The following is a 27,594-nucleotide window of genomic DNA, read 5'->3' on the forward strand; positions in this document are numbered from 1 at the left end:
AATGTAGCGGAGTCTGCAGCAATTACAGTTTACTAAATTGCAAGAAGAAAAGTAAATCGTTGTTGCACCTGGAAGTTGTGTTTGGGTCCCTGGACAGTGAGATGGGAGGAGGTAAAAGGGCCTGATGTGCTATCAATTACTCAAAAGACTGAGGTTAAGCGAGTAACTAACAGGCTTTTATTAACAAGAGAATGAAGGTGTGCCTCGAGAGGTCGACCGGTCCAGAATACAGAGGGACTGTGGAGCAGTCACCTTTATACCTGGACTCGTGGGAGGAGTCAGCCGAGGCATGTACAGACATGTACACAGTGGAATACACACAGTGGTTTACCACAGGGCCGGTGTTGCATCTCCTGCGCTTGCACGGGAAGGTGTCGTGGGAAGGGGAAGGGGTGGTCGGGTGATAGATGAGTGGACCAGAGTGTCGCAGAGGGAGCGGTCTCTTCCGACTGCTGAAAGGGGACGGGAGGGGAAGATGTGTTTAGTGATGGGATCACGCTGGAGGTGGTGGAAATGGCGGAGGATGATCCGTTGAATGTGGAGGCTGGTGGGGTGAAAGGTGAGGACAAGGGAAATCCTATCGTGCTTCTGAGAGGAAGAGGAATGGGTGAGAGCAGAAGTGCGGGAAATGGAACAGTCGAGAGTGCTGTCCACCATGGTGGAGGGGATTTCTTGGTTGAGGGAAAAGTAAAACATATCAGAAGGTGGCATCATCAGAAGAGATGCGATGGAGATGGAGAAACGGAGAAACAGTAATAGAGCCCTTACAGGAATCAAGGTGGGAGGAATTGTCGTCAAGTTAGCTATGGGAGCAGCTGGGCTTATTTGGTTGAAGTGAATGGATTCAAAGGAGAATTAGTTCAATGTATTTTCAATACAAGGGCAGCCAGGCGGAGGAGGGGCTGGTGGATGGTGACTGTGTTGGCCTCCGTTCAAGGAAGAAGCGGAGGGCCCTCCTGCCGTCCTGGTGGCTGATGGAGGTGTAGAGGGATTGGACGCCCACAGTGAAAGGGAGACGGTGAGGACCAGGAAACTGGAAAGTAACTGTTGTTTGTTCCCACAGCAGCTTTCAAATCACTGGCATTATCAATGGATTGGTATGTTGATGTGAAAGGAATTTGTTGAATTGTGTACAACTGCGCGTCGCTGTTTAAATCAGCAGGGCGGTTGAAGGGCTCCTGTTAAAGGTCGAGTGTACTTCAGTTCGTGTGGTTTCGAGCACTGCTGCTGGTGGATGTGATAATTCGTCCGAGAAGTGTAACCATTGGACAGGAACTTTTAATATTTATATCTCACATTTCCAGGCAGCGTTCCTACATTTACAGCAGGCGCTCCGCCGATTGACAGCAAATAGAAACAGGAGTAGGCCATTTAACCCTTCGAGCCTGTTCCGGCATTCAGTGAGATCATGTCTGACCTGGATCTTAACTTCACCCACCTGCTTTGACTCCAAATCAATCCCTATCTTGTCTGACAGAAAACTATCGACCTGAGCTTTAAATTATTAATTACATTGGCAAAAGAGCGCGAGGTGAGATGAGATTGTTTTATTACTCAGACGATGAGATTGTTTTATTACTCAGAGGGTAGTTATGATCTGGAATTCACTGTCTGAACTGTTGGTGGAAGCAGATCCGATCGCTGATCCAATAGTCACTTTCAGAAGGGAATTGGATAAATACCTGATGACGAACAATGTGCAGGGCTGTGGGGAAAGTGCGTCATTCTATGGTTCTATGATGCGACAATGCTCTCCCTCAGTGAGCTTGTGTTTTCACCGGTAAACCTCAGGTCCCGGCTTTAATTCCCGTCTGAGCAGGCAGCGACTTTCTCACCTTTAATGTGATGTTTCTCTTTTTCTCGCTCTATGATTCGCTCTATTTCTCTCTGTTTCTGTCGTTCTTACCATCTGTCAGTCTCTCTGTATGTCTCACTCAGTGTCAGTCACTTTCTGTAAGCTTTTCTAATTGGATCTCTGTTTATCTGTCCAACTATTACTTTCTCGGTCACTCTCCCCATCGCTCCCCCACAACATTTTACTCTGCATCTTATAATATAACCCTTTAAGCGCTGGCTCAGTTTAGAGCTTGCTGATCCTGGGTGTTTGACCTGCATTTTAACATTCTTCCTTCAAAGGTTTTCAGTGTTGATGGGTAGGTTACATGTTCTGTGGGCTGAAAGCCGAGGGGTTTCTTGTCTAGTTACGACCGGTCAGCTCAATGCATTACTTGTCCAGCTGCTGTGCTTTTGCAGTTCAGCTTTTCACAGTCTGTAGTTTTAGAAAATGTCTTTATCCTCTCACATTTTCAGATTATGCTGACGCGTAGTTTACCCTGCGCTGAAAACTAAACTTAGTCAGCAAGGGATTTGTCGAATTTTCAAGCACTGCACGGCTGGACTTTTATCACCAGGGTGGCCGAGTGGTTAAGGCGTTGGACTTAAGATCCAATGGACGTGTGTCTGCGTGGGTTCGAACACCCACTCCTGGTAAATGCTCAGGCAACGAGGTTGAAAGTCAAAGCTAAAGCTATTTTTGGTATGAAAACGCTGATGATCTCTGCAAAGGATAGTGCCATATTTATAATTCACCCTTCAAGACAGCGTTTCTTCATTTACAATTGGTGTTCTGAACATCGAACCGGAGGAGGCCATTCAGCCCCTCGAGCCTGTTCGCCATTCAGTGAATTCCTGTCTGAGCTGTGTCTTAACTCCATCCAGCTGCTTTGGCTCCAGATCATTTTAACCCGTGTCTAGCAAAAACCTACCGATCTCAGATTTACATTATTAGCTGAGCTGGAATATGCTGCTATTTTGTGGGAGAGAGTTCCACACTGCTACAAACCTTCGTGTGAAGAAATGTTTCCTAACTTCTTTCCCGAATGGCCTGCCTCTGATTTTACGATTATGTCCCCTTGTCCTCGGCTCCCCCACCAACGGCGAAAAAAGCTTTCTCTCTATCTAACTTATCAATTCGTTTCAAAATCTTAAAAACCTCAATCAAATCCCCCCTACCTTCTATATTCCAGGAAGTACAAGCCCAGTTTATGTAATCTCTCCTCATATTTTAACCATTGGAGCGCTGGTAACGTTCTGGCGAATGTGCACTGCACTTCCTCTAAGGTCAATCTATCCTTTCTAATGGGCGGTGCCCAGAACTGTACACAGAACTCCAGATATGGTCTAACCAGGTCTCTGTATAGCTGTAGAATAACTTCCTCTCCTTTATATTCTAATTTTGATTATTTTTGTACCTTACTGCTACATTTCAGTGGTCTGTGTACATGGACCCGAAACCCCTTTGGAACTCCACTGTTCCGAGCTGTGCACCATGTAATTAATACTCGGATCTACTTTTTAGGTCTAAAATGAATGACGATATACTTACCTGCGTTGAAATCCATCAGCCACTGTTTCGCCCATTCACTTAATCTATCAATATATCTTTGTAATTATATGCTGCTATCTACACGACTTACCATACCACCAGCCTTTGCATCATCGGCAAACGTGGATATAGGAATTTTCTAAGTCATTAATAACTATAGAAGTGTTGTGGAGTATTTTAAACCAACACTTGACACAAGGTTTGCGGATCGATAATCAAGTTGTCTTTATTACACCAGTGGGGAGACAATCTGCTCTGTCTTAGCCAGACGTCTCCAAATTGGTACAGCAAGCCCTACATTTTTATACATTACAACATATATGTCCAGCTCATTCAAAACTCATTGCTACCACCTGATTGGTCCTTGGCCCGTATACATATTCACTGATTGGTTGCCTATACTGCGTTATATTAAAGTACCGCCTTTATTATCGGAAAAGTACATGTCCATTATCCTCCAAGCTGTTGTTGCACCTATGACCTTTGTTTATGCCAGATGGGGTCTCATCAACATTGTACTTCAGACTCATTGTCCTCCTTTCCTGCCTCTCTAGGCCTCTTTACTTCCAACTCATTATTTTACTTTCCTGCCAGAACAGAGCTTACATCCTTTAGGCCTCTTATGGCTTCCACCTCCGACTATTTGCAATTGTCTCTTAGTGACACAGTAAGCAGTTCTTCAACTATTGCTTAGGTTATCTCAACTGCCAGTTCAGCAATTTAGAAAAAGCTTACTACTGCAAAGACCTATTAGATTATTCTGTTTATTACACCATTCAGTGAAGCTGCCAGCGATGTCAGTTTAACTCATTCCCCACTGCAATCCCCCCTTTTGGTACTTGGCCACTGCCCAAGTTAAACTGCATGTATAAGTATTGCTGTGCCTCCTGCCCCATGTGGTGATCAGGCGCTGGTTCGGGAGGCCCTGCATACCCATCATGTCCAGAGCAAACTTGTTTTTTCCAGCTCTTTCCGCTTTGCTTTAGCTCTTTGTTGGTCCGTTTCTTGTTACAAGCGGTGCATGCTGCTATTCCCCATCATATAGCCATGACTAACTGTGCTATCACTAATATATATGGGAAATGATGCGGATCCATGGGTGTATGTTGACATTCATTCCCCAATCCCACAGCTTCTCATACCACGGGACCTCCTGTAGCTCTATCTCTATGACCCTTTCTAATTCCCCAAGGTCCCTTTGCAGCACTATGTATTGTTTCACCATCTTACTTAAATCCTCTTTCAATTCTTGCAGATCCTCTTGCAGGTGGGGTATTGCGGTCCCTACTGGTACTTCATAATTGACTAACTCTTTCTTTAGACTATCTGGCACATTTAGCTTTATCTCCTCGCTTGAATGTACATACACCAATCTGGTGTGCCCAATTGTGACAGGGATCTTTGGCGTAAAGCAGAAGTTAGGCATTGTGATTGCACATACAAGGTTACTATATTGGCACTCAGCCTCTGTGGTGGCTGTACAATACTCCCCTTTGCCTTTATATCCCGAGCGCGTGTGATGGTGATCAACATGTGATAAGTCCAACACACACTCTCTGTCTTGTTGTAGGCGCACTCATCCATAGGGCCTTCTCCTACTGGATGTGGGCACATCGTAAGCGTGCCTTTCCTGTGGCATCCGTTTAGGGAGACTCCTCTCATAGTATCATTCTTCCTGATGGCATAGGTATCAATTGAATAGTATTGGAGGTATGTCTCACCCCTCACTATGCCTATGTTTGTTACCTGGTACTGTGGGTATGGAGCCATGTCTAGTCCCACCACTGGCATCAGGAGTACCATGCCTATCATTGCTGTCACTTCAGCTTTACATTTTTGTATCACTGGATATACTCTGGTCATCCCTTTGAGGGTACAAGCAGTCAGAGGGCCTGGATTCAGGCTCAGGCCACAGAGCTGTGTGCTGTTAATCCAGTCTGGTACCTCACCTCGCTGTATCTGTGCCAGATTGTGTTTAACTGTCCGGTGATCCATTGGCCATAGGCTTAACACAAGCCTCTTCCTACCCTGTCCTTTGCCTGTTCCTCATCTCTATGGTTTGGTTTGTTGATAATGCTAGCATGGTCCTCTATAACCTTGATTCCCTTGAGTAACTTCCTTATCGTATGTCCTCCCAACTCTGATCCTTGTCGAACCAAACCAGTTTCCTTCTCTAAAATCTGTTGTATCACCCTTTGTAGTCGTTCCACACTACTTTGGACACCTTGTATATCTAGGGCATTAATGAATGATGTCCCCGTGTTTATTCCCATGGGTATGTCGGTTACTAAGCTCCTCTTAATCCTTTGGTGAAATGCAGCATGTCCCCTAACGTCAGTAGCCCCTGTCACATCAGCAGCTTGGTTAATTACATTCTTTACCATATATGCATAGAATTTTCTAGTTCTAGTAAACCTTTCAGAATATCCTGGCCATTGTAACATGGTTAAGTTCATTAGTACCGGTACAATTTCGTGTCTCACGCTATCATACAATTGTTCTCCCTCAGTAAATATCACCAGTCCATTTTCAGGCCCAGGCGTCCATTTCGGACACCTCCATTCTTCAGGTATTGTTGTGATTGGGGGTGTTGTTGTTTCTCGGGTTAACCCTTGTGGTGTGGTCCTTGTTGTTGTTGGTTGAGGTGTTGTAATGCCGTGTACAATAGTCCATCTTATATCATTTTCCGTGCAGCTCAGGACATATCCTCCCCCTACTTGAGCCAACACCTGCCAGTGTCTATTACATTCTACCATATTGCTGGCATGTTTTCATTCTACAGGGTCCGCATGGTTGTTGATCCAAGTTCACTCAGGTACCGTTACACCTGTAACATCATTTTCCTTGTTTTTCACACTCCTAACTGTGTGATATGATGAAGCCTCCATGAAGTCGCCATTAGGGGATCTTAACCTGCAGTCCATTTCTTCCAGCCCGTTATTTGTACTTATAAATGCTGTCATCAGGGTAGTTATGACAATCCATCTTACGGGATCCATGTTTATCTGTAATTTAAACAGAGGTCTGGCTGTCACCAGAGGTAGCTCATCTCCAGTGTTTATTCCATTGTTTCTGTGGGACTTAAGATCAGATGGGTTATTGTTGTACCGGTTTAGTTGTGTCCAATGTTTCCATCTATCCTTTCCCCTCATATGTATACATGCGCGCATATCGCTGATCATGATATCCTCAAATGTTCTGGTCCATCTAGGTGTGAATCCCGATCTCTCTGGCAATATTTTAATAACTACCTGCTCGCCCACCTTGGGTAGGGGCTCCGAGGACCCCTACTTTTGTCTATTTTTATCTCTGATGTCTTGTTGTTCTTTAACTTCTTGTTAGAGCTCTTTCAATTGATTATACAATGTTTGTACTTATTTCATAATTTTATCGTTTAATGGTCCTTGTCCCTCGCTACCAGATGCTAATACTTCCGGCAGACACATTGCTTGGCCACTCATGAGTTCATATGGTGTCAGTCCGGTGATCCTGTTTGAGTTAGCTCGCAACCTCATCAGGATACATGGAAGGACATCCACCCACCCCTGTCCAGTTTCGGCTATGGCCTTGCTTAAGGCTGTTTTCAGGGTTCTGTCCATTCGCTCTACCATGCCTGAGCTTTGCTGATGGTAGGGGATATGGAACTTCTGTCTTACTCCCAGTAACTTACAAGTTTCTTTCATTACCTTTCCCGTAAAGTGGGTACCTTGATCTGAACCTATTTGCAACGGGACCCCCATCTCAGTATCACGTCGTATGCAAATATTCGGGCCACAGTCTGAGCACTAAAGTAGGGAATGCTTCCACCCACCTTGTAAACTGGTCTATGATCACTAAACAGTATTTCTTCCCTCTACTGTTAGGTACGGTTCCAGTAAAGTTTAATTGGAGGTTTTCCCAGGGGCCTTTGTGTCGTGGCTGGTGGGCTATTCTAACCTTTATGGGCCTACCTGGGTTGTGTTGTCCACAGATGCTGCAGCGTCTGCAGTATCTTGCCACATCTTTTCCCACTCCACTCCACCACCAATCTGTACTTAGCCTACCTATCATGCCATTCCGCCCCCCATGGTCTGGCTCATGGTACATTTTCAACAAGTTCCCCTGTGATCCTTTTTCCATATTCCATCTCTACCTTTGGCTGCGCCTTTCTTTATCTACTGCTCCTGCTCCTCCATTTCGGTCTCCTCTTGGATTCTTTTAATGTTCACTTCCTCTGCTGTTATTCTACCTGTAGCTATTGGTGTAGGGATCTCTGTGTCCGCTGTTGTTCTTGCTGCCTGATCAGCTAGCATATTTCGTTTTTGTTGCTCGCTCACTACCTTGCGGTGTGCCTTTATTTTATTCACTGCTACCTCTTCTGCTCCTTTTACCGCTTCTACTAGGTCTCTCACTACTTCCTAATGCTGTATTTCTCCTACTCCGGAGGTTACATATCCTCTCATGTTCCACGCTATCATATAATCATTCACTACCCCAAACGCATATCTACTGTCTGTGTATATATTTACTCGTTTTCCTTTTGCCAATTTCAATGCTTCCGTGAGAGTCACTAGTTCTGATCTGTCTGGTTTACCTACAGGCCAAATTGGTGAATTTATGGTTGCTGTGGTTTCTTTTAACACTCCCTGTTTCAGTAACTCGGTTATTATCCTGAATACGGCCTCTTTGGCTGCTGGTTTTATCGGGTATTGTCTATGCGCCTTGTGCTCCGGTCCGGGTATCATGATAGGGTTAATTGTAGTTAGTCCACAGTCCTATTTAAAGGTGACCCATGCTCCTTCCACCGCCTGGCATAGGAGTCCCCATATTCCATATTGTTCCCAATCCCTTTACTACCGATCTTTATCATATAACTGGCCATAATCCTGGCTTCAAATTTATCATCAATTACGCGCTTTCGTAATACAGTCTTATTTCATACATCTGTCACATGGTCCAGTTCACTTATTTTATCCACTCCTAAGATTGTTCCCTCTGGGTTATCACATGCCCATAACTGGAAAGGGAGAAAAATTCCTCCTTGTTCCAATAATTGTGTCCCGCTTTTGTAGGCGCGATTACTCTTCCCGCCCACTCCTTGTATCATTATTGAGGTTTTGAGGTTTTTGTGTGCGGGAGGTCCAAATTGGTTATAGACACTGATGCCCCTGTGTCAACTAACTTATCGCACTGCTGGCCCCATAACAGTGCTGTTAGATACAGACGGGGATCGGTGCCTGTACCGAGGGCCGATGCTACCTAGCGGGACTGTGACAGGGTTTTGATTAGTTTGATCAATTGAATCTTATTCATATTGGCCTCGTCCGTTATCTTCTCGCTACACACTGCCTCTTGTTGTCTTGAGCCTTGGCCTTCCTTCCCCCCTCCCTTGGACCAACAGTCTCGCTGTTTGTGTCCAGGTTTATTACAGTTTTTACATCTCCTTCCTGTGTCTTTCCTAGTTAATGTGCAATGATAACTCTTGTGCCCAAGCCTATTGCATTTTATACGGACTTCCATCTCCTTTACTGCAGCTATCTGTTCCTCCAAGGCAGCCACCTTAACTTTCTGCTGGTTGTCTACCTCGGTCGCCCATCTGATCAATTCATCAAAGGTCTGTATGGTGACCAATCCAATTTGTACTATGGCCTGATGGGCACGACTCAGCCCTTGTACATTTTCAAAAATGCCAAATTGTCTAGTTGTAGTGCTATTATACCGGAGTGGGCTACAAAACTAGTCCACATCCGTTCTCCATAATCATGGGTGGACACCCCTTTCCCCTAACTAATTCCCATGACTAGTCCCCAGTTTACTGGTACTAATCCTAAAACTTGCGTAACAGCGGTCCTAAATGCTGTATAATCCACATCTCGTTGCTGGTTTATAGGGGCTACATCTTGACACCATGTCCCCTCCCTATATTGTTGAGGTGATTGACCCAACATATCTTCGCTCATTTTTGCCCTCACTAGTCCATCAACATCCCGGTTGTGGAAGTTGTGACATATCCTCATTTCTCTTAGTTTCTGCCAGAATATGGCATTACTCTGTCGGAGCTTTAGTTCCGGCAGAATTTGAAGCAACTTTAATTCATCTCCTGCAGAGAATGATACGTAAGTGATTTATACCTGAACTGGTACTGCTGGGATCGCTACGGTGCCTGGGGGTGCCCCTACCAGTATAGGCACTTCCGGGGTGACCGGAATAAATTCCACCTTAATAGGTGCCACTTTTACATCGTCATATGGGGCGAGATTTCCCCATCATTATAGTCGGGGTCATGTTCAGCAACTTTCCGGCTCAGCGCATCCCAGTCTATCCTGTCCTCGTCTACTCTTTTCACCTTAGATGGCGCTACAGGAGCTGTTGCCATTATAGGTACTTGGGTACAATTTTGGCACCCGTGTTTGGTCCAAACTTGAGCACATCTGCTCAACTCATAATATGCATGAGCCACTAAAATGATGGCATTTTCTTCCTTTAAATTTGTTTCTTTAGCCCACCATTCTCTTTGTTTGGCCGGTGGGTCGTTCGGTTGCCAATCGTTATTAACAATTTTGTCATTAAATCTTTTACTTTTGTCCACTAATTAGCGTATCAGCGACCCCACCATTCCCCTCGAGTTTTTCACTTTCCATGGTTAATTGTTGTCAGCGGTATGACCCATCCTTTACTCTCACAGTGTGAGACGGTACTTGCAACCGCAGTTGTCAGAAGTAGCTCCCTTATTTACTCTCGCAGAGTGAGGCCATACTTGCAACAATTTTGTTCAGGTAATTTGTTGTCAGATGTATGCTTAGCATTGCTTGAAACTGGAATTGTCAGAGGTATGCTTAAACTTTCTGCATTGCTTGTAACTCGAGTTGTCAGAGGTATGCTTTAGACTTTTACTCCAAAGTTAACGCAGTACTTGCAACACATACCACGCCTATAGTTCTGCGTATTTCACCTGAACCCCAAGACCGCTTGACTTATTGATTCAAATCTTTTAGTTCTTTGATTCCAAAGGGGGCGGTGGACACGAGACGGTGTTGCCTTGCCCTAATTGTACGTTGTTTTTCAAAATAACTCACATTTTTGGCTCAGCTTCACTCGCCCATGCCTCCCATCCGTGTGGGATCCTGTGCATGATGCCAATTGTTGTGCAGTATTTTAAACCAACACTCGACACAAGGTTTTCGGATTGAAAATCAAGTCATCTTTATTACACTGGTGGGGAGACAATCTGCTCTGTCTTAGCCAGACTTCACCAAATTGGTACAGCAAACAGTACATTTTTATACATTAAAACATATATGTCCAGCTCGGTCAGAATTCATTCCTGCCACCTGATTGGACCTTGGCCCGTATGCATCTTCACTGATTGGTTGCCTATGCTGCGTTACATTAAAGTACCACTTATATTATCGTAAACCTATATGTCTGTTATCCCCCAAGCTATTGTTGCACCTATGACCTTTGTTTATGCCAGATAGGGTCTCATCAACATTGTACTTCTGACTCATTGTCCTCCTTTCCTGCCTCTCTAGGTCACTTTACTTCCAACTCATTATTTTACTTTCCTGCCAGAACAGAACTTACATCCTCTAGGACTCTTATGGTTTCCACATCCGACTATTTCCCATTGTCTCTAATTGACACAGTATGCAGTTCTAACACTACTGCTTAGGTTGTCTCAACTGTCAGTTCAGCACTTTAGAAAAAGATTACTACAGGAAATACCTATTAGATTTTGTCTTTATTACACCATTCAGTAAAAATACCAGCGGTGTCAGTTTAACTCTTTCTCCACTGCAGAAGGAACCATTTATTTCATATCAAAATTTATAAATGAGCCATGCTGGGACACCCTGGCACGATCTTTGGGGAGAGGAAGGTAAGGTTAAGGTTTCAGCTCGATGACCTACAAATAAACATCATGCATGTGTTCGTAGTTTTTAAACAGTAAAAAAGAGAACCTGCACTCCTATAGCACCTTTCACGACCTTGGGACGTCCCAATTGCTCACCAATGCTCAGTTTGAGTCCCGACAGGACCACTAGTTTCCAGACCTCATTACAGCCTTGATCCTAACATGGACAAAGGAGCTGAATTCTAAAGGCGAGGTGAGAGTTATTGCTCTTAGCAGCAAAACAGCATTAGACCAAGTGTTGCATCAAGGAGCCCGAGTAAAATTGAAGTCAATGGAACCTGTGGGTGGACACGGGGGAAAGTCCACTGTTAGAGACGTACCTAGCATAAAGGAAGATGCTTGTGGTTGTTGGAGGTCAATCATGTCAGCACTGGGACATCACTGCAGGAGTTAATCTTCTGCTTCATCAATGACCTTCCCTCTATCATAAGGTCAGATGTGGGGATGTTCAGCGATGATTGCAAAGTGTTCAGTTCCATTCTCATCTCATCAGATAATTAAGCAATCCTGGCCTGCATGCAGCAAGACCTGCACAACATTCAGGCTTGGGCTGATATGTGGAAAGTAACAATTGCGCTACACAAGTGCCAAAGCTTCTTCCACAGCACCTCCCAAAACCGCGACCTGTACCTCCTAGAAGGACAAGAGCAGTTCGCGCATGGGAACACCAGCACCTGTAAGTTCCCCTCCAAGGCATGCACCATCCTGACTTGGAAATATATCGTCATTCCTTCATTGTCGCTGGGTCAAAATCTGGGACCTCCTTCCCTAACAGCACTCTGGGTCCCTTCACCTCACGGACTGCAGTGGTTCAAAAAGGGGCTCATCACCACCCTCTCAAGGGCAATTGGGATTGTGCAATAAATGCTGATATTGTCAGCGACATCCACATCCCATGAATGCTGATTTTTTTTTAAATGGCTTCACAGAAGATGAAGTACTTTTTGAAGCGTAGTCACTGCTTATAATATAGGAAAACAAGGCAGCCGAATTCTACACAGCAAGATCCCACTGTGATGTTGTTCCTGTGCCTGTTTGGGCGCTGTTTTATGGCGCCGATGAAGATGGCTGCCGTCCTGGCGGGCTCCGTGTGTACCAGGCAGCTAAGTGTCCTTGCTGCTTGGTGCGCTCGGCTCGTTAAGGAAAAAGCATTTCACTGACTGGATTTCACTTGTTGTATTTGGTTACGTGACAAATAAAATTGAAATTTAATTGATGTTGGCTGTCGGACACAGCTATGCCCAGGACAGCTAGGAAAATCAGTACCTCTTAGAATCATAGAACCTTAGAAATTTACAGCACAGAAGGAGGGTCATCGGCTCTGGTCGAAAGAGCTATCCAGCCTAATCCCACTTCCCAGCTATTGGTACGTAGCCTTGCAGTTTACGGCACATTAAGTGCATATCCAAGTACTTCTCAAATATGATGAGGGTTTCTGCCTCTACCATCATTTCAGGTAGTGAGTTACAGACCCCCACCACCCTTTGGGTGAAAAAAGTTCTCCTCAACTTCCCTCTAATTCTTCTACCAATTACATTAAATCTATTCCTCCTTGTTATTGGCCTCTCTGCTAACTGAAATAGGTGCTTCCTATCCACTCCAGCTCGGCCCCTCATAATTTTATACACTTCAATTAAGTATCCCCTCCGCCTCCTCTGTTCCAAAGAAAACAACTCCAGCCTCTCCAATCTTTCCTCAGAATCAAAATCCTCCAGTCAAGGCAACACCCAGACGACAACAGGCGACATCGAATTGGCAAAAGATCCAGAGGGGAGATGAGGAGATTTTCTTTTTTACATTACAAGTTATTATCATCTTAATGCTCTGCCTGAAATGGTGGTGGAAGCAGATTCAATAGTAACTTTCAAAAGGGAATTGGATAAATACTTGAATTGGAAAATTTTGCAGTGGTATGGGGAACGAACTGGGAATAATTGGATTGCTCTTCCAAGAGCACGACGGGGCAAATGGCCTCCTTCTGTGATGTAGGATTCTGTGATTCTCTGAAAGGTTTTATGAAAAGATTCATCGAAATGCTGGCTCCACTATCTCATTTTATTCCTTTAACAAGTGTCTGTTCTGCTTTCCCTCAACCTCAAAGCAATTGCTGATGTACGGCGTGGAGACCAAGTGGCAAGGCGTCTGTCACATAAACTAAATATCATGGGCTCGACCCCCAACTGTGCCTGGGTGGATTTTATCATATTTACTTTTACATTTTTAAGGTTTCTCCTTTTTTATCTCTATCATAACCATTCATAATTTTGAACATTTCTATCAACTCTCCTCTTGACATTCACTGCTCTAAGAAGAAAAATCCCAGCTTCTCCAGTCTCTTCCCATAAATGAGGTCCCGCATCCCTGGTACCATTCCAGTAACTCTAGTCTGCACTCTCTCCAAGGCCTTGACTTCTTTCCTAATATGTGGTGCCCAGAATTGAACGCAATACACTAGTGCTTTATAAATGTTTAGCATAATTTCCTTGCTTTTATGCTCTATTCATCTATTAATAAAAGAAAGGAATCCTAATCATTTTTAACATCCTTCTCGCCTTGTCCTCCCACCTTCAAAGATTTGTGTGCACACACCCACTGTCTCCCTGTTCCTGCACCCTCTTTATAATTGTACCATTTAGAGCTGGTTAATAAATTGCAGCGGAGAGCATTGTGAGCAGTTTCGGGGCCAGTGATCTCCAGCGGGAGCCGATAAAAGGAAATAATCGGCCCCATTAAAATAGTACCATTTAGTTTACATTGCCTCTCCTCATTCTTCCGACCAAAATATATCACTTTGCACTTCTCTGCGTTAACTTTCATCTGCCATGTGTCTGCCCATTTCACCAGTCTCTTTCTGTTCATACTCCCTCTTTTTAGCTATTACTATCTGCTCTTACTATCTGTTCTTTGTATCTTTCCCATTCGCCAGGATCTGTGCTATGTTTAGCATTTTTGTATGCTTTTTATTTTATTTTACCGCTGTCTGTCTCTTACCTCTAGTCGTCCATGCCTGTTTTTTTGTCCAGTAGAGTTCTTGCCCCTCGGGGGTATAAACTGATTCTGTACCATGTAAAATTTATTTTGAACACCTCCCACTGATCTTCTGTCATTTAACATATTAACAGATTTGCCCAGTTTAATGTGGACAGTCTCTGCCTCATCCGTTGAAGTCGGCCCCACCCAAATCTAGAATCTTAGTAGCTGATTCGCGTTTCTCCCTTTCAAATACTACGTTGAACTCGATCATGTTATGATCACTATTAAATAAATGTTCATGCACCTTTAGTCTGTTGAATAAATCTGACTCGTTACTCATTACTAAATCAAATATGGCCTGCCCGTGTGTTGTTTCTAAGGCATATTGTTGTAGAAAACTATTCAGGACGCACTCAATAAATTAATTAACTTTCTGATAGGTGCTAGTCTGCTTATCCCTATCTATATGAAAATTAAAACCCTCCATTAAAACCACTCTGCTTTTCTGACACGCTTGTCTAATTTCTGCTTTTATAATATCTAGCATTTCACAGCTGCGACCAGGGGGCCTCTACACAACTCCCACTACAGTCTTAAATCTTTTCCTAGCTATTAATTCTAATAAAGTTTCCATTGCCTGCTTATCTCTCATTATATCCGATCTTAGCATTGAAGTGATTTCACCCTTAATCACTAAGTGTGCTACTCCCCCTGTACCATTTCCCAATCTTTCCTGTAGACTTCCAGCAGAACTTCCACCACTCTGTATTACCGCCAACTTGAGATGAAGGCTACAATTCCATGAAACTTTCATTTTATGTTGTACCTGTCCAGTAGTTTGAAGTAATTACTCTACGTGGAGTTTTAACACTTTCTGCTAATCCAGAGTTCCTAACTCCTCACCTTTTTGAATATACACTGAATTGTATTTCTCAGGTCTAAAGTGGATGATCTCACAGTTCTCCACGTTGAACTCCATCGGCCACAGTTGTGCCCACTCATTTAATCTATCAATGTTCCTTTGGAACTTTCTGCTCTCACCTACACTACTTACTGTGCCACCTAACTTAATGCCATCAGCAAACTTGGTTATAGGATGGACGTCATCGAAATGTGAAAGAGGGCTGGGAATGGGAACAGATCTGCGCGCTGAGCTGACAGGATATTGGAATTCAGAATGTATAAAGTGCAGTCTCCAATGCTCCACTTACCTAAATCAGACTGAAAGTAATTTGTAATACATCATCGATCCATATTGGTCGCTGTAACCTGAGGTTGTAGCTCGGTATTTCAGTTTGGAAAGGGTTGTGTCTCTGTGGCACAATCGGTTGACAGGGTCAGCTGTCAGCTCAAATAATTGATGGTTCCATTAACGATCGAGTAATCTTTACCTTATTGTCTCACAGTTTCAGTTTTCAACGAATGAACACAAATGTGCTGCAAACATTGCCAGCTGGGCCCGGCTGATATTCCCAACATTTACCCTGCGGTCGGATCGCACGCACATCAAAAATATATAAAAGCCTGAGACTGGCTTCACGGAAATCAGAATTCATCTTAGCAGACTAGGCCCCGAAAGGACGGATGGGAGGCTGCACTGGCTGCAGGAGAGCTGGTTCGCTGTGACATGGATGTTTCCGCAGTGAGCCACACCAGGCTCTCTCCGTGTTTCCACAATGAATGTTCCACCGTTTATTTTGGAAAAGCAAAATGAAATTCACATTCTGACTGGTTTCAGTTGATTTGTGAGAGATAATTATAAGATCCTGAAGGGCTGCCTCGGTTAATAACAACTGTTTTAAGCTGAATTTGAGAAACGGCAGCAAATCTATAATTTTGTTGCTGTTTTCCAGAGCCCAGAATGAGTGAGGCCGTGAAAAGCAGCTCTCTTCAATAACCCGCTGATGGAAATAGCAGCGAATGTGGCCTCAGACAGCGCATTACAGCCCGTTTCTGGAGAACAAGATACCGCTGAAGCAGAGTTGTGCAGAGCTTTGCATCTCTCGCCTATAGGTGACGCCATGGAGATCGATAACATAGAATGATAGAATATTACAGCACAGTAGGGGGCATTCGGCCTATCCAGCCTTTGTAAGAGCGAACCAATTAATCCCACTCCCCTGCGGGTTCCCCATAGTCCAGCATATTTTTTTATTTCCAAGTGTTTATCTAATTACCTTTGAAATGTTAGTATTGAATCTGCTTCCACTACCCCTTCAGGCAGTGCATTACAGATCATAAAAATTCACTGTATTAATGTTTCCTCCTGTCACTTCTGTTTCAGTTCCAAATACCGTAAATCTGTGAATTCAGGTAACCCACCCTCTGGTCACTGGAAACAGATTGTTCTTCTTAACTCTCCCCAAATCCTTCAAGTTTTTAATCACCTCCCTCAAATCTCCCCTTAATCTTCGCTGCTCCAACGAGAACAACCCAGCTTCTCCAGTCTCTGCACCTAACTGAAGTCTTTCATCACTGGTACCACTCTAGTAAATCTTCACTGCACACTCTTTGAGGGCTTGACATCCTTCCTCACTGTGGAGCCCAGAATTGGCCACAATACTCCAGCTTGGGCCTAATTAGTGTTTTATGAAGTTTGAACATAAATTCCTTGCTTTTTCCTCAATTCCTCGATTTATAAAGTCATGGACTGCGAATGCCCTCCTTACAGCCTTCTCAACTTGTCCCACCACCTGCAAATACATGTGAACGTACACCCCGAGATCGCTCTGTTCCTGCACCCACTTTAAATGAAACACGTGGTTTATTTTGACTCTCCTGATACTTCCTACCAAACTTAATTAATTTGACAAATTTTCTCTGCCATGACCATTTCGCCGGTCTGTCTATGTCCTCCTGAAATCTGCCAATAACATACTCACTACTTATTACGTTGCCAACACATCCACAAACTTTGACATTTGACTCCCTATACCCAACTCCAGGTCATTTATATATAACAAGAAAAGAAATAATCCTAATAGCCATCGCTGGGGGACCCACTGCAGCGAAGGCAGCGCATTACTGCCAGTGAAGCAAGATACCACATGGCCCAGCGAGGCCTCCTCATACACAGAACACATTGACACATTGACAGTGAAATCCCAGGGCCTTCCAGCAACAGTTCGCGTTTTGTTTACCTCAGTGTGTAACTGCAGGGTCATTAGGTTTTTAATCAGGTGGTCAGAATGACCGAATGGTCTAAGGCGCTCTGTTTAAGTTGTAATTTTCTCTGGAGGCGAGTGTTCGAATCCCACTTCTAACATTTTGTCCTTTACTTATACAGAACGATTTTTCCTGGATTTTTTGGAGGTAATTTTTCGGCCCAGTTGATTTATTCCTTCCAGAAAACAAAGCCCACTTCCAGCCAAGGCAGGTTTGTTTTATTGGTTGTAAGTATGTATTGTGTTGGCAGTCAGCAGAACAGGGCCAGTGGAATCAATCCATTGTGTTCAAACTTGCAGTTCCACATCATAAATTATCAGATAGGACCCAACTCATTTCACAGCAATCTCCAGTGGCTTTGGAAGAAGGTTATTGTAAACTAGCATATTTACTTCAGGACTTAAAGACACCCAATTAAAGTCTTTTTTTTAGCAATCAATTACCTGTGATCCTTTAAAATATATTTGGGTGTGCCCATGTTAGATACACATGTATTTGCGAGTTGCTAATGTGTTGACTGTAAATGATTTTGCGTCTCTGTTAGTTTCTAATATAGTTAGATGTGTCTGTATTATTATTTAATATATTGGGTGGGGGATCTGTGTCAGTTATAAATGTATATCTGAGCGCTGCAAATGTCCAGTCCGACCACATTCTATCTTCCCATTGTCCCCACTTAGGACACGGCAGTCCAGCTGTTACATTCGGATTCAACTTTGCTTTCATTAACCATGTTGATATTTAGACAATGTGAAGTTTAGACGATAACAACTCTTGTTCCACCAGACTCGCTGCTACCACCTAAGCGTTCCTCAGTCTTTCTGATAAAACCTCATTTCCCACTCTGATATCTCCAGAGCATTGGTTACTCTCACTGATAGCTCCTCAGCGTCCCGTACCCTCTTCGATACATTCTGAGCGCCCCTTACACACTCTCATACCTCCCGAGCGCTCATTAACCTCTCTGATACCTCCTGAGTTCCCTTTCCCTCTACAATACCTTCTGAGTGTCCGTTACTCTCTCTGGTATCCATTTAGAGCCCACATACCCACGTGATACTATCTCAGAAACCCTTCAATTCCCTCACAGCCTCTGAGCTCTCCATTGCTCTGGCAATCCCATCTGAGAAACTCTGAGACTCACTGATGCCAGGAGAAAATTGTGTTTGGAATGTTGCAGCGCAGGACAATGTGGGCAGAAACGGCTGCCTTTACATCATGTGTGGGGAAAGTTAAGTAGATCTTGTGTGTGAGAAGATCACAGAAAAGTTTTGCTTGGAGCTGCGCCCTTGAGGCAAGTTTTGTGTTGTTGGGTAAACTGCTATAGTGAAAACACAAAATTAAAACAGAAAATGCTGGAAATATTCAATAGATCAGGCAGCATCTGAAGAGAAATTTTACTTTTACCAGGATGCCACTGTCTACTTTGAATTAGACTTCACGTAACTTATATCTTACAATTTCAACACAGCCGTGCAAGAAACAGTTTGGGCTGAAATGAGGACTTTGCTGATTTGTGCAAATAGAGTGAGGCAGCTAAACAAAACTTCCCACTGCGGATTGGGCAAGGAAAGGACTCAGATACAGGAGTCTTGAATGTGTTGAAAAAGATGTAGTCTTAAATGCAATAATGGTAGAATTCAAAACAATGCGTGTCGAGCACAGACAATTAGCGACCCACCGCCTTAAACTCTCAACCACCTCGCTCCATAAACACAGCTCAGAAAGCATTTTTATTTCCTTCTTTCTCACTGCAAAGCCCTTGACTCAATGCAAAAGCAATAGGAGAGCCGGCTTTCAATTATCAGTCACCAGTATCAGAAATGAGGTTACATTGGTGAGATAGCGTGGCCGAGTGGTCTAAGGCACTGGGTTTAAGCTCCAGTTTCTTTGAAGGCTGTGGGTTCGAAAACCACCCCTGCCATAAAATTGTGTCGCTTTTGTTGTTGTCTGAAGAAATGCTCGCTGCAAAGTTCAAAATAAAAAATATATGATGGAGCGAACGTTGATCAGGTCAAGCAGCATCTAGTGAGAAATACACTTCATCAACAATCCCTTTATTAAGCAACATCATGCGCGAAAAAACTGTTCGTTTTATTCCTTCCTGGAATGTGGGCCTCGCTGGCAATCCCTAATTGTCCCTGAGAAGGCGATGGTGAGCCGTCTACTTGAACCGCTGCAGTCCGTGTGATGAAGGTACTCCCACAATGCTGTTAGAGAGGGACTTCCAGGATTTTGACCCAGCGACGATGAAGGAACGTTGATATATTTCCAACTCAGGCTGGTGTGCGACTTGGAGGGGTAAATGGAGGTGATGGTGTTCCCATGCGCCTGCTGCCCTTGTTCTTCTAGGTGGTAGAGTTCGTGGGTTTGGCAGGTGCTGTTGAAGAAGCCTTGGCGAGTTGCTGCAATGCATCTTGTAGCTGGTACACACTGCAGCCGCGGTACACCACTGGTGAAGGGAGTGAATGTTTAAGGTGGTGAATGGGATGCCAATCAAGCGGGCTGCTTTGTCCTGTATGGTGTCGAGCTTCTTGAGTGTTGTTGGAGCTGCACTCATCCAAGCAATTGGAGAGTATTCCATCACACACTTGACTTGTGCCTTGTAGATGGTGGAAATGCCTTGGGGAGTCAGGAGATGAGACAATCGCCACAGAATACCCAGCATCGGACTTGCTCTTGTAGTCACAGTTTTCAGCGGCTCCCAGGCATGCCTCAAGCCGGGACCGGCAGCTCTCCACCGGTAGTGGCGGATTAGAGGGCAGGTATCCTGGCTGCTGCTGCTTCTGCCTCTTGCAGTCCGAGAGCCCGGGTGGCGGTTCACACCAATCTACCTTCTCTGGATTCGGTGTCACTTGCAAACTGTGGACCTAGTGGTGGAACGCCAGTGTATCTGCATTCACAGTACAATGCTGTGTGCTTGAATCACTGCGGGATCACTGAGCTTTCACAGTGTGCAGTTCTGAGTTTATATCAGGGCAGTGTTTGAATGATTGAATATCCAGTTTTGGGGCAATAATTATTTTCCGAATTAAGTGCCCCTTTTCTGTTACTTTTGATTACACTGTCAGTTTTTCTGTTAGAGAGTATTTTTAAAATTTTATATCTGAACAATGTTGAAGGGATGTGCTGCGCTCACTGATTTTAGAATAACTCTCTCACCCACTAGATAGAGATTTCTGATGCGGTAACAGAGAGGGTTGCTGAGCGCAATGCAATTGACGTGGTGTACATGGACTTCGAAAAGGTTTTCGACAATGTGACACTTAATAGGGTTGCCAGCAATGTTGAAGCCCATGGAATAAAAGGGACAGTTGTAGCATGGATACGAAATTGGCTAAGTACAGGAAACAGAGAATTGTGGTGAACTGTTGCTTTTTGGACTTGAGGAAGTTTCACAGTGTTGATCCCCGGGCTCGGATCTGGGACCACTGCTTTTGTTGATATATATTAATGACTTGGGCCTGGGAGTTCAGGGCACAATTTCAAAACTTGCAGCTGATGAAAAACTTGGAAGTATAGTGAACAGTGAGGAGGATAGTGACAGATTTCATGAGGTCATAGATAGCCTGCAGGAATGCACGGACACATGGGAGATGAAATTTAATAGAGAAAAGTGCGAAGTGATACATATTGGTCGAAAGAATGAGGAGAGGAAATGTAAACTAAAGGGTACAATCCTGCAGGGGGTGCATGAAGAGAGAGACCTGGGGGTATATGTTCACAAATCGTTGAAGGTGGCAGAGCAAGTTGAGAAAGCAGTTAACAAATAAGCTTACAGGGTCCTGGACTTCATGAATAGATCTATAGATTACAAAAGCATGGAAATTATGATGATCCTGTGGAACACACTGGCTCGACTCCAACTGGAGTATTGTGTCCAATTCTGGGCACCACAATTTAGGAAGGATGTGAAGGCCTTAGAGAGGGTGCAGAAAAAGATGAACGAGAATGATTCCAGGGATGAGGGAATTCAGTTACGTGGATAGACCGGAGAAGCTCAGGTTGATTTCCTTGGAGCAGAGAAGATTGAGAGGAAATTTAATAGAGGTTTTCAAAATCATGAGGGGTCTGGATAGAGCAGAGATAAACTGTTCCCATTGGCAGAAGTGTCGAGAACCAGAGGACACAATTTGAATATGATTGCCAAAAAACCAAAGGCGACTTAAGCACAACCTATTTTTACACAGCGAGTGATTGGGATCTGGAATTCACTGCCTGAAAAGGTGGTGGAGGCAGTTCAATCATGGCTTTCAAAAGGGAGTTGAATAAGTATCTGAAGGAAAAAAATGCAGGGCTACGGGAATGGGCGGGTGCCAGGTACTAGCTCAAGTGCTCTTGCCGAGAGCCGGCACGGCCTCGACGGGCTGAATGGCCTTCATCCGTACTGTAACCATTCCATTCTATGATTCTATGAAAGGCGCTATATATATTCAAGTTGTTGTTGTTTTACAGTTTGTTATAATATTCGTAACATGCAAAATCTAAAACTTTACAAAATTAAATCTACACAAATGTGTGGGGCTATTTTTTTGAAGGACATCCATTGCACCTTTGCTCTGGGCCGAGTAACACATCTTTCTGTTTATTTGTCTTTCTTCGGTTTGCTGATAAACGTTTAACTGCCGGCCAGTTCCCGTTAATGGTCACAAGCAGTAACAGACAGACAGAGCGTGTCTGACCTCCCCGAGATGTGCAAAAGGCATCAGTTTAGGACAAATGCATCTAATGACGCTAATTTCTTATTTCTCTTGAAATGCCACTGAATTAACTGACTGGAGGAATTGCTTCAACTCCACGTGATCGGTTCGGTTCAACCTTGGGCCGAGTGGCGAGTGGTGCAAATAAGTTCTGCAACTGAATCATGAACATTCATCAAGGAAGGGAAACTGCCCCCATACACTTCCTGTTATACAAGTGGCTCCAGTCCATTCCGACTTTCATGATGCTTAATCCCCTCTGAGCTGGACTGACGAACCATTTTCAAGAAGGAGGTTCATCGTCTGCTCAGCAGAAAAGTCAATCTGCTGGATGTCCAGCTCTGCAGAACTGCATGTTCTTTCAGTATTTCTTTCCCCTTTTCTGCCCCTTTTGCGGGTTAGATCAGCCCTGGCGATCGACGTAAATGTAGCCCGGCAGCTCCAGCTCTTATTTATTCGAGCATTGTACGGAGCTTTAAACAGTATCGCAGCAAGCAGGAAAACCCGAGTGGATTTCAAGCCCAACGCATTAACCCTTCCGGCCATTGCAGCTGCAAGAGGCAGGTGCTGCACAGCCGGAGAGCATCGCTGCATGTATTGCTGTGTTACAATTGTATTTGCATTTATTTCAGATTTATTTACAAGCAACATAAGTACAAATATATACACAAAAATTACATTAATAACGAATACAGATGCGCCGCAGTACAATTGTAAATAAAACTGTTGCATTCAAATACATAAACACTAACACAAATAAACAAAATGTATTTGTATTCAACACAACAACTCACAACTACATTTGTTACTAACGCAGAGTCACCAAAATGTATTTACAACTATCAGAGATAAAAGAACATTTTACTCACTGCGGTTCCTCGGCAAATGTTGCTGTGTCTGTTTTTGCTGTGCTTGTGCTCGGTGTGTAGGAAGGTTTGGCTGGGCCGGGGCATATCGTTTCCCAGGGATGGGCTGTAATACACTGTCTGAGGCCACATGCACTGCTCTATTATATATAAGTAATGACCTGGACTTGGGTATACAGGGCATAATTTCTAAGATTCTATGATTCTATCGATCCAACGCTCGTTATAGACATTGCATGATTTTCATAGCTTAAGAATCGATGGCAACATAAATCGGGGCATTCTTCTTAGGCAGTGCCTGGGAACCCGAGGATGACTTGCTTCCACGTTAAAAATTAATTCTCAGGTGATTGATGAGTCCAATGCGGGACCTACAGACTCTGTCACAGGTGGGGCAGACGGTGGTTGAAGGGGCTGGTGGGTGGGACGCTTGGGTTAACATGCGCTCCTTGTGCTTGGCTTCCATTTGCTCCCGGCGAAGTGTCTCGAGGTGTTCTGCGCCTTCCCGGATGCTTCTCCACCACTTTGTGTGGTCTTGGGCCAGGTTGTCAGTGGCGATGTTGCACTTTTTCAAGGAGGCTTTGAGGTTGCCCTTAAAGCATTTCCTGGGGCTCTCTGGCTGTGTTGCAGTTCTGAGTCGAGCATTTGTTTTGCGAGTCTCGTACCGGGCATATGGACTAAATCGTCCATCAGAGCTGATCGAGCGTGGTCAAAGATTCGATGCCTGGGGATGCTGGCCTGAGCGAGAACACTGATGGTGGTGCGCCTATCCTGTCAATGGATTTGCAGGATCTTGCAGAGGCAGCGTTGGTGCTACCACTCCAGTGCTTTGAGTTGCCTGCTGTACATGGTCCATGTCTGGGAGGCATACAGGAGGGCAGGAATCACTACTGCTCTGTAGGCCACGAGCTTGGTGCCGGATTTGAGGTCCTGGTCCTCAAACACTCTCTTCCTCAGGTGACCGAAGGCTGCACTGGTAACTCTGTTGGACTTCGTCATCGATGTCTGCCCTTGTTGAAAGTAGGCTCCCGAGGTAAGGAAAGTGGTCCAAGTTGTCCAAGGCCTTGTCCTGGATTTTGATAATCAGGGTGCAGTACTGTGTGGCGGGGCAGGTTGGTAGAGGACCTTTGTCTTATGGATGTTTAGTGTAAGGCCCATGTTCTCGTATGCTTCGGTGAAGGTGTTGATGATGGTTTGGCGTTCGACCTCCAACTGTATGCAGATGCAAGCATCGTCTGGGTAATGTAATTAGACGACAGAATATGGGAGGACCTTGCATCTGGACTGGAAGTGATGGAGATTTCACAATTTCCCGTTTGTTCTGTAAATTAGCTTCACTCCATCGGGGCGCTTACTGAGGGTGAGTTGGAGAATTGCAGCAAGGAAGATCGAGAAGAACGTTGGTGCGATGACACAGCCTTGCTTAACCCCGGTCCATACTTGAATAGGGTCTGTTGTGGAACCATACCTCAGGATCATGGCTTGCATATTGTCGTGAAGCAGTTGGAGGATGGTGACAAACTTTTTAGGGCTGCCGAATTTGAGGAGGACACTCCATAATCCCTCACGGTTGACAGTGTCAAAGGTGTTTGTAGGTCAAAGAAGGCCATGTACAGCAGTTGGTGCTGCTCCCTGCAATTCTCTTGTAATTGAGGCACGGTGAAGGTCATGTCCATTGTGGCCTTTAGTGGGTGGAATCCGCATTGCGACTCTGGGAGGAGCTCTTCAGCCACTGGGGCGAAGGCAATTGAGGAGGATTCTTGTGATGACTGTCCCTGGGGCAGACAGCAGGGAAACTCCTCTGTAATTACCTTTCTTGAAGATGGTCATAATTATGGCATCACTGAGATCCCCTGGCAGGCAATCCTCCTTCCAGATAAGAGAAATTAGTTCATGAATTCACGGCAGTAGTGCTTCTCCGCCATGTTTTAGTACCTCGTCGGGGATTCCATCTGCTCCTGAGCCATTTTTGTTCTTCAGTTGTCGGATGGCCTTTTCAAGCTCTTGCCAGCCTGGGGTTGTGATGAGGTGGTGGCGGGTAGCATGCTGCGGGATGGAGTTGAGTACACTTGCATCAAAGTCAGATTCTCAGTTAAGGAGATCTTTGAAGTGCTCCTTTCAGCGGGATTTCACTGCCTCTCTGTTCCTGATGATTACCTCGCCATTCTTGGCCCACAGTGGGGTAGGAGCTTGAGTGCTTGGGCCGTTGGTGGTCTTGATTGCACTAAAGAATCCACGCACATCGTGGTTGTCGGTTAGCTGCTGGATCTCCTGTGATTTCTCCACCCACCATCTGTTCTTTTTGTCTCTAGTTTTATGTTGCACCTCGGCCTTCAGGCGGCTGAAGAGTTGCTTTATTGCTTTCAAGTTCTGTTCCTGTTTCCAGATCAGACATGCCTTGCACGTGTGGCTTATTAGCTCCTGGATCTCCTGTTCCTTCTCGTCGAACCAATCTTGGTTTTCCTGTTCGAGTGACCTAGCGTCTCTTTACAGGTGCTTATTATGGAGGTCTTTAGTGCAGACCAGGCGCTGTCGACTCTCTGTGCCTCTGAATCACTGGGAGTCGTCAGGTTGATTGTGAGTTGCAGGCTGAATAGGGCTTTCTTTGCAGGGTCTTTGAGTGCCCCAGCGTTGATTTTCCTGCGGCATTGCTTCTGTTGCCGCCACTGTTCTGTGGCTACGTTGATGGAGATGACAGAGTGGATTAGGCAGCGGCCTGTCCAGCAATCGTCAGCTCCTGTCATGGCACAGGTGATGTGCACCTTCTTGTGGTCCCTCACTCGGATGATGACGTAGTCCAGCAGATGGCAGTGCTTGGAGCGAGCATGTTTCCATGAAGCCTTGTACTTGACTCTCTGATGGAACAAGGTGTTGGTTACGTTCTAAGCATTTCATCAGGAGGAGGCTACCTTGGCTTTCCCTATTCCCTATCTGCCGATCGCACCTCCACAGAGGTCTGTGTCCTTTTCAACTGTGGCATTGAAGTCACCAAGGAGGATCAGCTTGTCGCCCGTTGGGACTCGGGACTGGAGTAGAATTCCTCTTTGGTCTCGTCTGTGACTTCCAGTGTTGGGACGTAAACACTGATGACCGCAGCGCACTGGTTCTGGGCTAAGGTGACCCGTAGAGTCATCAGGCGTTCGTTTATTACACCAGGGGAGTCTCTGAGACGTTCAACTAGCTCATATTTTATGGAGAAGCCTACCCCATGGAGGCGGCATTCTTCTTCTGATTTGCCTTTCCAGAAGAAGGTTTAACCACCGCCTTGCTCCTTGAGCTGGCCTTCCCCTGCCTGCTGGGTCTCGCTTAGGGCGGCGACGTCTATGTCTAAGTGGCTGAGTTCGCTGACAACGATAGCTGTACCTCATTCCGGGTTGTCGCTGTTGGGGTTAGCCATGAGGATCCTGATGTTCCAGGTCCCGAACTTCATTTTAAACGTCGGAAGATGCCTGAGGGTGAATTCTTCTAACGTGCGGTGGCCGTTTCACTCCAGCTACCACACGGGCTTGACAGAACAAGGTCTTGGTGCAATGGCAAGGGGATCAAAGATGATTGGAGACGAGGCTCTGCTACATCGGCCTAGCGCACACAGCACACATGAAGGATCATTATAGACATACAAACTTCGCTTATTGAGTTGAAATTTGGTCAGAGGTCACAGCCTCCCACACCCCCATGCGCTCCTGCCCTTTGCGAGGGAGTTTTTCAGGTTTAATTTACAGACTGGTTGAGTTGGTAATCAGGGGCGATGGAAGCCTCAGCGCCCCCGGGTGAGACAGGGGTGAATCTGCCCGGGCCCGACCCTGAATGTGCGAATGTGGCAGAAAACAGAAAGGGCGGTGCAGGAGATGGGTGGTGCTATGAACTGACAGCAAACCCCCTCCACAAGCAAAACTTGTCTCAGTCACAGAATCGAATGTCACTTCCGGGGCGATTGTTGCACCACTTTCTGCCTCCATGGCTTCTCACTGCCTTTGCTGATTCATTGTCCAAATCTGAGGCATCGCACCAAACTAATGCAGAAACTCTGCTGCTGCCCATGCATGGGCTCCTGCTGTCTCGGTACATTACTGTCCAACCAGTTCATTAACTGACTGAGTGGAGCAGTGTGGCACTTTAGAAGACAGGTAGAGAAGGCAAAATCTGAGCTATTTCGGCCTCAAGTGCTCTGGTTATCAAGAATGGCCAACACATGGTTTGATTATGGATACCTCTTGAGTGTATTTGCTTCCACCAGCTGGCTCGTTGTTCTAGGGGTATGATTCTCGCTTCGGTTTTATTGGTTGGAACTTGAGAGAAGTCCCGGATTCAAATCGCGGGTGAGCCCTCCTTTTGTTCCCGGCTTTTGAACTTGAACTGCCATTGAAAATTCAGTAGGCATGTTCCCAAATCAATCCGCATGAATCTCAAGCACAAGGGTGTTTGCAAATATTCTGGAATAAAGGCACCTCAACGACCTACACTTTATGTCAACGAGTATTGCTGGATTTTGAATTTGGATTGGATGGACAGAAGTGGTGTCAAATGCTGTCTGATTGGATGTGGCTGGCCATGAAATCATACACTGGCTGAACGGCAATGTGCCCAGTGGTTTGTTGCTCTAGTGTTGTG

General features: G+C 45.0%; 1 non-coding gene across 1 annotated transcript; it reads left to right on the plus strand.

Moving 5' to 3' along the window:
- The first annotated feature begins 2,406 nt into the window (after nucleotides 1–2,406).
- Nucleotides 2,407–2,490, plus strand: trnal-uaa (transfer RNA leucine (anticodon UAA)). The gene has a single exon. It is a non-coding gene; the product is annotated as a tRNA-Leu (tRNA).
- Nucleotides 2,491–27,594: the final 25,104 nt, after the last annotated feature.

Source organism: Somniosus microcephalus, unplaced genomic scaffold (genome assembly GCF_052327205.1).
Source record: "Somniosus microcephalus isolate GS21.2 unplaced genomic scaffold, FLI_Smic_1.0 unresolved_chr1, whole genome shotgun sequence".
Classification (NCBI taxonomy): domain Eukaryota; kingdom Metazoa; phylum Chordata; class Chondrichthyes; order Squaliformes; family Somniosidae; genus Somniosus; species Somniosus microcephalus.